Genomic DNA, 12,273 nt, shown 5'->3' with positions numbered 1-12,273 from the left:
ATGAACTAATGAAGAGTGATCCTTAACTATGACAAGAGTCATAAGGATTCATGCATGAAAACGGCAGCCTTAACTACGCGTTAATACATATTTGATAATTAATGCATTAATTAACATTTAGGGGTAAACTAAATAAATCAGCCTCCATAAGAGTAAACAAGAAGTACTCTGAATTTGAATTAAACGTGATTTAATACTGTCATAATTTACACTGTAATATCATAATCTGCCATCTGCAGCTTTGTGACAAATAATTGCAATGGCACATGATTATTTAGCCATTAATTACATAGATCTGTCTAATCAAATGTGGAAAATAGACTAACTACCTCTAATAAATTTAATTTGGTCTAAACTGTTTTCTGATTTTTATAGTTCATTTATATTTAGTCATAGCTAAATAGTCATAGTTTATTCCCGGAACTAAAGTATGTAGGGTTTGTTTCTGGTGGGACACTCATTAGTGGCGCACGCTAGGTGTTCTCTTGGCGCGTTTGTTGTGTTGCTGGCATTTTAAACTAATAAATGTTGACTGCTTTGGTAAGCCGAATTAATAATTAAAGACATATTTACATGTATGTTTTATTGGGATTTTCAGGAGGTTATGTGCAGTTATTAACTGTATTTGTATTTTTGTCGTTTAAATGTATATGCTTTGATTAGCATTAGCTTGTGGACGCGCGCGATTTTACATGTAAATGTGCCTTATGCGTGTCTTTACAGGTATGTTTATGGCTTGCTTTCAAGTCCATATATGTTTAATTATATAAATAAAAATAAAATACAAATACTTTTTATTTTAGTTTTTTTTGTACCGGGGTGTAAAGGAATAAGGATGGCACTCTTAGTGTTTATTCATATATTAGTTAATGATGTGTGATATGTGCATCATGTCATGACTTTACATGAGGGGGCACAATCATAATTAACTCATTATTAACTAAGCATATACTAACATCAACTAATGGTTTTTTAATGTATACTTATGTCATGACTTTACCTGAAGGGGCACATCATACTTAATTCATTATTAACTAAGCATATACTAACATCAACTAATGGTTTGTTAATGTATACTTACGTCATGACTTTACTTGAGGGGGCACAATCATAATTAATTCACTGTTAACTACTTACCAAATTCAGCTCATGATTATCATTAACTTACTATCAAATACACATGTACTAACACAACTATATAAGTATTCAGCCCAGTTAAGTGATGTTGTGTGACTTTTCAAAAAGTCAGAGAATGGAGGTAAAGGATGATCACGGCCTGTGTCTGGATGGAGAGTGAACTTCTGAATCTGTTCCCAGTAAACGCTCCCTGACCTTAGTTCATGTTTCCTGTTTGGTTATTTTTTTGGGAACCGATTCCTCAGGAACTGATGTAAGTCACAGTAGTTTAGTTTGATAGGAAAGAATATCACAAAACAGATTAAGACCTTTTAAGATAAATAGTGTATTTAGTATTTTATATGTTTGATCAGGAGGATAAGTGAAAATAATGGCAAACTAATCATGTGCCTTTCAGTGATGTTTATAATGAAGCTGCTGATGTCAGTAGTTTAAATTCTGACATTAATAAATTGTTTACATTTATTTCAAAGTCCAAATATGTATTATTCCTTCTTATAGAGACTGTTTGATTTAGTTTACCCTAAATGTTAATTAATGCATTAATTATCAAACATGTATTAACGCATAGTTAAGGCTTCTGTTTTCATGCATGAATCCCTATGACTCCTGTCGTAGTTAAGGATCACTCTTCATTAGTTCATATCTTAACTAATCATGAGTTCATGTTGAAGTAACTATTAACTCAGGTATTAGTTCATGGTTATTCATGTACTGTTATTGTAAAGTGTTACCATTTCTTTTATTTGTCCTCTTTCACAGACCGTTTTCCATTAGTGTAAATGCGTTTAAATTCTTCATTTTCAGCAAAGGAGTTTTGAATCGCGCTGGCTCTCACGAGAAGTGAATCACAGTTTATCTCTGTTGCGAGGCATGTGATTGGCTGTTTGCCACTGATGTCATGCATTCATGTGCACATGCTCCACAAACTCAGGATCAAAGCCTGAGTTGAACAGAGAAAGTTGATGATCAGCATCATGGTACCAACAAAGCCGGATTGGAGTGGTTTGGTTTTGTCAACTCGAAAATAATCCTATAACCCTGAGTTTGTTCAACTACCATCATGGTACAGGCCCCAGGTTGCTATGGTCGTGCAGGTTGTTTACACATTTAACTCGTGGCCATGAGAAATAGATGTTGTTCCTTCAATATAATGAAGTCGTGGCCACGAGAAAAATGTATCGTTCCCTCACCATATGATCTCGTGGCCACGACATAAGGACGTCGTTACCTCGACAAAATGATCTCATGGCCACGACAAAACTAAGTGAACCGAACATGTCCCCTCCCGGTCACCGTATAGAGGGTATATTGATGAAAGAGGGTATATCGATGTCACTCTCCCGCCGAAAGCGCGCTCCCTCAGCTGGACTGAGTGGCAAAAGAACCTGTCATGATCACTAGTGAGAGTGCCCTAGTCAGCCACTAGAGGGCACTCCATCCTGGACTCTTGTTTTCACCCCTTGGACTACATTACCCAATACACACTTCCCGGACTAATCATCTCACGTCATTGCACTCACCTGTTTTGTATCATGTCATTAGTGTCTGTCTATTTATAGTGAGCTGTTTCTGTCTTTGGTTGTGGTTCGTTGTTTATGTTACGTGTTCTTCTGATTCTCGTGTTTGGTTTTCTTTGTGTTATTTTGTACCTGTTTGTTTGGACTGTCTTCATGGATTTTGACCCTTGCCTGTTCTTTGGATTACGTCTTTGGATTACCCTTTAATAAATGCTTCTGCCGCAATTGGATCTACCTTCTTGTTTCTGTGTGAACCGTGACAGAACCTGCTGCGTGACTGGATTTAATAGAGGAAACTGCGAAAACGGAGTAAAACAAACGATTACTCTAAAGGTTGGACTCAAAAGTGTTCCTTACAACTTGTCAAATAAACCTAATCCATGGATATTGACATGCAGCCTGGAGTCGTGTTTCCTGACATGTGCCTGATTGGGGAAATACATAAAGCAAATCTGCCTGTGAATATTATAACTACAATATAGGTAGGTTTAAATCTGCATAATCACTTATATCAATGTTATATATTGTCCAGCCCTAAAACATAGTTTTATAGATATTTTTTGTCAGTGTTTATTTAAAAACACCCAATTATGCAGAATATAAGATGGAAAATATTTAATTGATGAGTTGTCAACACAATATATAACAATACAATATATAGGGTATGAATTTAGCCTACCACAAAATGATAACTGCAAATCCATGTTTCTCTGCTGGAGTCCAGCTGTTTCTGTGAATTGCAGTGATCCATTTGCTTCTTTTTTCTGTAGCTTTCGACAGTCTTTAAATATATACCTCAGGTTTTGTGTCAAAGCTATTTGTACAGTCAATCACAAAGCTCTTTTCCATTTTGGATGTGTTTGAAAACCTGAGGTATATATTTAAAAACTGCAGAAAGCAACAGAAAAATAAGCAAATGGATCACTGAAATTCACAGAAACAACTGGACTCCAGCAGAGAAACATGGATTTGCAGTTATCGTTGTGTCAAATTGTTGGATTTTGAGGTAAAATCATACCGTATTGTTATATATTATGTTGACAACTCATCAATTAAATATTTGCCATCTTATATTCTGCATAATTTGGTGTTTTTAAATAAACAACACTGACAAAAACTATACTATAAAGCTATTTTAAGGCTGGACAATATGACGATATAACATTGATATAAGTGATTACGCGGATTTAGACATACCGATATTGTGGTTATATAAAATATTCACAGGCAGATTTGCTTTATGTATTTCCCCACCGTCGAAATCAGGCACATATAAATGTCAGGAAACACGATTCCTGGCTGCATATCAATATCCATGGATTAGGTGTTATAAGGTACACTTTGGAGTCCAACCTTTAGTGTAATTCGTTAGTTTTAGTCGCGTTTTCGCAGTTTCCTCTATTAAAATCCAGTCATGCAGCAGGTTCTTTTGCCACTCAGTCCAGCAGCTGAGGGAGCGCGTTTTCTGCGGGAAAGTGACGTCGTTGCATACCCTCTATCCACCTGTTTCCGCGGGGCGCTACTGTAAAATAGAACGTGGGTACAACTTCCGGTGAGGCGGTGGAAGTAGCATACCAATGGTATTTTGTGTGCTAATTAGCGAAGAGGCTAAGTGTTTTTTGGATCATTGTTTACTTTGTAAAGTTGCAAATCTTTATGAGAGATGTCGTTACGGTCCTCAGGGACAACATCTCAGTTTACTACATTATTAGTTAATAATATCACAATACAATAAACAGTTTTCGTGCCCTTAATTGCTCTTTACTTTACTGACCTTCCACAAAAGTGCTGCTGCATGACTAGAGCATCCTGACCCTGCAATACATGAACAACCCGCTGTCTGTACTTCACCTGTCACTGATGCTAGCACCAAAGCCTTATGATGTGATATATTACTCCTAACGTGTCATGCGTGCCAGTCGCGTTTCCACTGTCATATATGCGATGCTAAAGGCTACTTATGTTAACCATTGCGATAATAAATACACACGTTTATGGAAAATATCAGAGACTGCTTGAGGAATGAAGACAATTTTTATATGATTATAATCGTGTATTTATTTGGTTTAATGATTTATCTGTCTCTTCCCTGTGCCTGTTGATTCCTGACAAATGCATATCTTTCACAGATTCACACACTCCGGTTAACTCGTATAACTCATAACTCCTGTTGTCTTCTCATGAGCTCCCTCTGTTGCTCTGGCTGAAAGGATCAGGATAGATAGCCGGAGGGATCGCGCAAACATCCTCGGATAGCAATCATCGCATAATTTAGAGGAAAATAAATAGAAATGCTCAGAAAAGTGACGTAAACATAGGGTATGTTATCAATATATTTCTAAATGTGTAAGCCTTTGGATTTAAAAGCCTTGTGGAGTTGTTTTTTGCGTTCTTGTGATCGTAAATAAATGGAAGCAGGCGCAACTGAATAGGTCTGTGTTTTATTTTTATGTCAATATAAATATCAGTTAGATTCAGCATGATTGATGTGCACTCCTGACATAAATTAATACATTACTATTACTGTAACATTTTTTTATTGTAAAACATTGTTCAAATATTGATGCCGGAATCTTAAATCTTTAAGTAAAAAACAAACGTTCGCAAGTTTGGATCGTTAAATCTTGAATGACTGTCACGTCCAGCTTGTTTACTTCAAACCGGAAGACGCTCCCACGTTTGACGCAAGGCCTCATGGGGCGTAGGAAACTTGTGGATAGACCTTATTTACCAGAGAAACAAGCGTATTGCCATCTTTAGAATATTGTCTTTGAACTTCCGTTTTTGCGGTAGCCCTGTATATTTCTATGGCATCGTTGTTGAAGAATAACTAGCTGGTGAAGTGGATTTACCTGTTGTAGAGTTAATGAAAGTTATCATGAGCATTGTTATGTTCAAAGCAGATGTCTTAACAAATGTCAGTAGACCGGGAAGATTTTAAAATGAGCAGATCATTCATAAATACATAAGATCGTTGTGGAAATACAAGCCGGAAGTCAAAAGACAATGAGCGCAGCGCTGAAAAGGGGCGGGGCTACATAAGGTCTATACTATAAATATGAGCAAAGAACAAAGTTGGCTTCAGACTTCAACTGAAGACATTACCAGACGACTTCCTTAACATACAGAATACACACAAGGACCCAGGTGAGACACCACTTTAAAATGATACGAATAGGTAATGTTATGACAGTGTGAATAGACACCAACAGATTATGAGGGGTTTAGACCTCAACAACATTACAAGGAGACTCAAAATGCATTAGGAACAAAAATATATCTTAAATAATCAGATGCATATGTCATTTCACCACAGACAACGGTTTAATTGTTGCATTCAATGATGGAAGGATTTATGCCTTTTATTTGTTTTTGGATTTTTTAAACACCGGATTAGATTACATTAAGGAATTTAAAAAATGTGAGAACTAATGAAATCAGAAACAAGTAAAAAGAATTTCAAAATGATAAAGTAGTCATTATTAAACTTCAAATGTAAATATCCCCATTGTTCGTTGTTATTTACTGCAGTCATGGCATCAGAGCTACAGAAGATAGTTGACGCAACAGAGAAGAAACTAAAAGCTCTGGAAACCAGAATTGCTAACAGTGAAGCTCAGATTGTGAAACTCCAAAAGGAAAACCAAGGTGAGACTAGTGTTTTTAATGTGCTGTAATATCATATTCACTGAAAATCAATTGGTGTAGGATTTACTGTGCAATTATTTGTGACATTTCCCAGCAATGTCTGATTGTAAACTGTTTCAAAGAAATGGCATGCATCACACTGAATTAAATGTGAAATTCTGAATGAGAAAGGCTGAAATAGTATTTTCCTGTAAAACATACTCCAATAATCGTTAATATAAACATTTTTTTGAAATGTAAATGTGTTTCAACACGGGTTATATATAAATTGTTTGCATTGCTACAGAGACAGTTTTCAACATTTTAAGAAGGTGTATGTTCTCTTCAGACAAACCAAAGGTTGCATTTTCAGCTGCATTGTGATCAAAGGGTTACGTTGGACCAGTAAACGCAGATACAACACTGATTTACAAGAAAATCTTCATTAATGTTGGTGATGCCTACAAGCAGGACACAGGTACTGTTAATCCACACTGCTGAAAACAATATCAACACACTTGTATAATTCATGTCTACAGCTGTTAATGGAGATCTGTCTCACTCTTTAACAGGGATTTTCACAGCACCGGTACGAGGAGTTTATTATTTCAGTTTCTTCTACCATTGTTCAGTTAAAAATCCAACATGGTTAGCCTTGTATAGAAATGGAAAGAAAGAAGCAATAACAAAACATCACAAGACTGAATGTTATACAGAGAACGGAGGCAATGGCTTAACGCTGCTGTTGGAGAAAGGGGATCAAGTCTATATGGTACTCCAAAAGGAGACATGGATCTGGGATGGAGATGATTTTGTCACAGTGTTTTGTGGTTTTCTTCTCAATGCTATGTAAATAAAATACACCCCGGGGAACAAACAGAACAGTTATGAAACATGTTATGGGTTTACAGGTTAAGGTGAAATATCAGGCTACTTAATCCAGTCTTTGTTTGATGAGAATGAATCATTGAAACATCAAAATATCCAGCTTCAAATTATTTTTACTCTTTTTGATCAATACAACACTGTCTTTAAAGTTTAAAGAAAGTGTTTGTTAGCATTTGTTTCCATGGTTACTTATTTGATTAATGCACTGCACCTGCTTCATTCTTTGGTTTATATATAGTAGACTTGTGCCGATATTCGGTAATGCGATATATCGCGATAATGAATATGCACAGTATTGTTATCGTGGGCATTTCAAAATACCGTAAATAATAATTTATTACCAATTAATACAATTTTTATAATGCATATAAGAATACTTTCCCCATCAACCGAATAAAATGCACAACACCGCTGTATTCTGCGTCAAAAGAACACGTGCTCAGATGTAAACAAGCCCAACGCGCACGAGAAGCACATGGCGGAACGAGTGAAGGAGACGAGCTGAATGAAAGTGCGCGTTCACTCTCTGACAGCAGAGGGCGCTGATGGAACAGCAGAGTGCAACGGTTACCACAGAAACCCCATAAACAAAGCAACTGCGCTGGTGATGTTTTTAAAATGCCTCAAACATATATTTTAATCTGGACTACAACATGCCCTAATGATTAGAAATGTTCTGATTATTTGTTATTGTTCAGTAAAACTTAAAGACATACGGCTTCATTAGTTAACATGTTAATTCATTATTACCAAACACAATGAAAAATGATTATACAGCATTAATTATTCTTAGTTAATGTTAATTTCTTAGTTACTGTTTAATAACATTAGTAAAATCAAAAGTACTTATTTAATGGACCTGAAATAAAACTAACAATGATCAGTTGTGTTTCTTAACTAACATTAACAAAAAATAACACTTTCTGTAACAAATGTAGCTGTTGCTCAATCTTAGTTAATGCATTAAATAACGAGACCTTATTGTAAAGTGTTTCCTGTTGTTCTTTATGGCCTAATTCTTTTGCACTTTAATCTGTTTGTAAATTTGACTTTATATATTTTTTTTTGTGTATTGTATTATTGTATTTAAACATTCAGAGTTATTTTTGTTATTACAAAAAGAGTTCTTAAACCTGTTGTACTATGACAACACTCTTTTGCAACTTATTTCAATATCGTGATAACACCGTGATAAAAGCTTCAGCAATTAATCGCAACATGAAAATTTCATACCGTCACATGCCTACTATAGTATTTATGATTATTGGGACGAATATTTCTCTTACTAACAATCAATCATTTAATCAGTTATTTTAATCATAAAATATCATTTTTCATCAGTTTCATCATCAGTTTTCATAATATATAAGGTGGTCAGTTTTTCTGTATGTTCAGTCTCAATCTGATAATCGTGACTCAATTTTGCTCTTTGGCATTCTGATTCAACGAGAATTCGGCAAACTTTATTTTTAGGCAAGAATATTTTACTCAGATTTTGTTAAGATCTTAAGATTTTTACTAACATTTTACTTAGATAATACTTGGATTTTGACTTCAGTATTTCAGATATATTGGAAGTTGGTTTCTAACTTTGTGTTACTCTTTTATCATAATTTTTCTTTATTAAATTTGCATTTTTATCATTCCAAATTAATATCTATCATTTGATCATATTTTATTAACCAATAAAATCTTTAATCATCTGACCTGGATCTCCTCATTGCATCAAGTATTTTCTATTAGTCTTTGTTCCTTCTTCGAAGAAAGTGGGTTGTTCTGTACATGCTTTTTAAAAGGTCTAAATTTTATAGAGTAGTTTTGCTATTTTTGAGTTTAATAAATAGAGACTGCTGCAATTAGATCATGATTTTTTGTGTGAAAAATCTGTGCTGCAATCAGTCTGTAATGAACGTCCACTGAAGGAGAGTTGAATGTGAACCCAAGTGCAGTTTTACTGAATCCAAAAGTGAACAGATACAAAATAACACTTGACTTGAAAAAAGAAACATAAGAAACATAAAACTCTGCAACAGCAGTTAGCCAAACCTAAACATCATACAATAGAAACATGAGGACTAAATATACTAACGGACTAGACTAACAAGGAACACCTGTGCACAATCAAACAATGAACCAATAAGAACACAGGACACATGACTAGACCAACCAATGAGAACATAACACATGGACAAGGAGAGCACATGGCAGGATAACATGAGGAGCAAGGGAAGCACATGACAAACAGGAAACATGACTTAAGGCAACATTACAAAATAAAATACATGGAAATATAAACATGAAACAAAACAACATGACATAGCCATGTGGAGATTTTATATTTTGTGTATCATATTTGATACATCAGGCTTTTATGGCAGAGAAGGAAAAAACACCTTGATTTTATTCGTAGTACCAAACTGAGTGAAAATATGCAATATAACACTAATATTTATATGAACACAAGATGAATTTCTGATGCTTGTTATTCATTAAGATCTTTAACAGTTTAGCAGACCACTTTAATAAAATGCATAAAAATATCAGTAATCACTCTAAATCTGCTGTTATGTTCTAGTAGCATGATACTTAAATGCTTAGTTTTCAAACATATAATGTAATGCAATACAATGATGAGATATGAAACAAATAAACATGTTCCTAAAAGCCTAATGATCATGTTTGATACTCACATTTCAACATGATTTTACTAGCAATATGAAAGTTATTTTTATGTTTACTTTATCAAAATCAGTAAAGATTGAAAAAGACATGTGTATCACAAGATGAATGATCTTTTTACAAATTTACTGAAAGTCCTATTTACTTATACTTTTATAAACTATCAGTCAGGTGAAAGAAGGCATATTGTAGATTGTGTGATGATTTGATCATATCATTCATTTAGAAGTTCATGATACCGTTATGGCAGTTCGATTCAATTCACATTTATTTGTATAACTCGTTTTACAATATAATTTCAAATCAGCTTTAAAGAAAAAACATTACAATTTAGAGTGATCTGTTATCAGAGGTGACTGTGTCCAAATTATATTGTTTCAGAATTGTTCATATACAAATCATGCATTTAGCTAACAATGTATTAATTTATGGCAAAAACAATGATCTAATTGAAGTACTGAATTCATGTTAACAATGATTAGGATATATTGCAAAATTTGTAATGGTGAATGTTGATCCAGAGTTTGCATCATCAAGTCCTTAGAATGAGATATAAACACATATTAGAGATATATTCTTTGTGATATAAATGGTATTTTGAATAGTCTGAAATGCGTTCGAAAATAAGACTCAGTGAAGCATTTATTTAAATCCATGAATTTACTAAAGCGCTGTTTGACAAAATTATTAGTGTTTGGAGAATAAATCTCACCATGAATGACTTGTATGTGGCAGTTTAAAAGTAATGAAACATAAAAATAACTAATGCATGTTGATCAATTAACTGGAGTAAATCAGGGTTTGAGTGTTTCTTCATGGCAGAAGTGGAAAGAATGACTGCGTTTGTTCAGCTGATGGGAGGGAATGACATGCATCTCATCAGCATGGGATGTGGCCAAAGCACATCCACTTCTATGCCTTCTGTGACTCTTCCAGTCTCTCTGTGTCTCTGTTGCAACCTGCTGATGACACTCTGTGAGACTAAGCTCAGTGACAACTTCCCTCTGAGAACATCCCGTTTGAAGCCTCGCAATGGCCAGGTACTGTTGATTAATTGTTAGGTGTCGTCTTGGTCTCATGATGTCAAAATGTGAACAGCATGATGAAGAGGACAGTTTAAATACAAATTTTCATTGAACCAGAACATTTAATGGTTGATTAATAGATCAGACACTTATTGTGAATTTTGTGGTTAATCACCTTGTTAGTGAACAGCATGTTATGCAAAAAGTACTGAAACATTAAACAGTTGGACATGTGCATTCAAAGGTTTAGAGAAGGTCAAATTAAGTTCACCTTTAAAGGTTATAAACCTTTAAAGCATTCTGAAATTTCACCCAAAATTCAAATATCCCCAACTTTTTGTGAGCAGTGTATATGGAAAAATAAATGTGCTTTTGAATATTCAAGCATGAAAACCTGTTCTAGTAGAGCCCAAAAACATCAAGACTTTGAAAAAGGGGCATAATAGGTCCTCTTTAAGATATGAATTATGTCTAATGTGATGATTTTCACCCCCTTGCACACATGTATTTATGTAGTGCACCAGCAGATGGCAGTCTCGGTCCACTGACTTTGATCCTACCAGTTCTCAAATGAGACGAACTAAAGAGACTTAAACACAGACTTAACCTAAAGAAACACAATAATAATATAATATAACCTAAAAAGGTAATTTTCTTTTAATTACTGTAAAACTTGAAACTGAAGCAATATTATGCAGCATATGAGAGAGAAAGATTCACACTCCAGTCCAGAAGGTGGCAGAAACCTTGTTTTGTCAACCACCATTAAACGTGGAAGAATGAATCTGAAGTCTTCTGACTGCTGTAGTCTATGGTAGAAATGAGCCTGAAGTACTTTAATAGATAAAAGCTCTTGAGAAAATGGAAACATTGATTGAAAAATCAAGAAATAGGAGAGAGACACAATGTTCAGTCATGAAGGGTCAGTGTGAAAGAGTTTCAGATCACCGTTTGTCTCAGTGCTGTGAAGCCATTCAAGTTTAATGTTTTTCAGCTGAAGCGTTTGGTTTCTCTGATGTGTTCTGTATTGTTGTCTGGATTATTTGTTAATATTAGCTAGCTGGATAACACAGATGAGGATTTGGCCCAGATTACGCTTTGGTTGTTCAGTCTGATGTCAGGTGTCACAGATTACCTGAAAACTTGTAACAAGGTCATTTCAAAGGGTTTATTTTAGTTCATGTCTGACAACCAGTTCTCAATCATGTTCAGCATTAGCCTACAGTAAGTCTTTTTGTTCAGAAAGGAAGCTGATCTTAAGAGTTTATCAATAACGTTAAATAATAATTTATATAAGTTCACAAAGAGCTTAAAAGAAAACACATAACCTTAGCCATTTTAAAAGCTTACATTTATTATATTTATATTAATTCAAATGCAAAGTTTAATATTAATTG

General features: G+C 34.6%; 1 pseudogene; it reads left to right on the top strand.

Moving 5' to 3' along the window:
* Positions 1-6,190: 6,190 nt before the first annotated feature.
* Positions 6,191-7,417, top strand: LOC125244532 (annotated as a pseudogene).
* The last annotated feature ends 4,856 nt before the right edge of the window (positions 7,418-12,273 follow it).

The sequence above is a fragment of the Megalobrama amblycephala genome, linkage group LG14 (genome assembly GCF_018812025.1).
Source record: "Megalobrama amblycephala isolate DHTTF-2021 linkage group LG14, ASM1881202v1, whole genome shotgun sequence".
NCBI classification, from domain to species: domain Eukaryota; kingdom Metazoa; phylum Chordata; class Actinopteri; order Cypriniformes; family Xenocyprididae; genus Megalobrama; species Megalobrama amblycephala.
The sequence above is the reverse complement of the archived record's forward strand: the minus strand, read 5'-3'. Positions and strand labels throughout refer to the sequence as shown.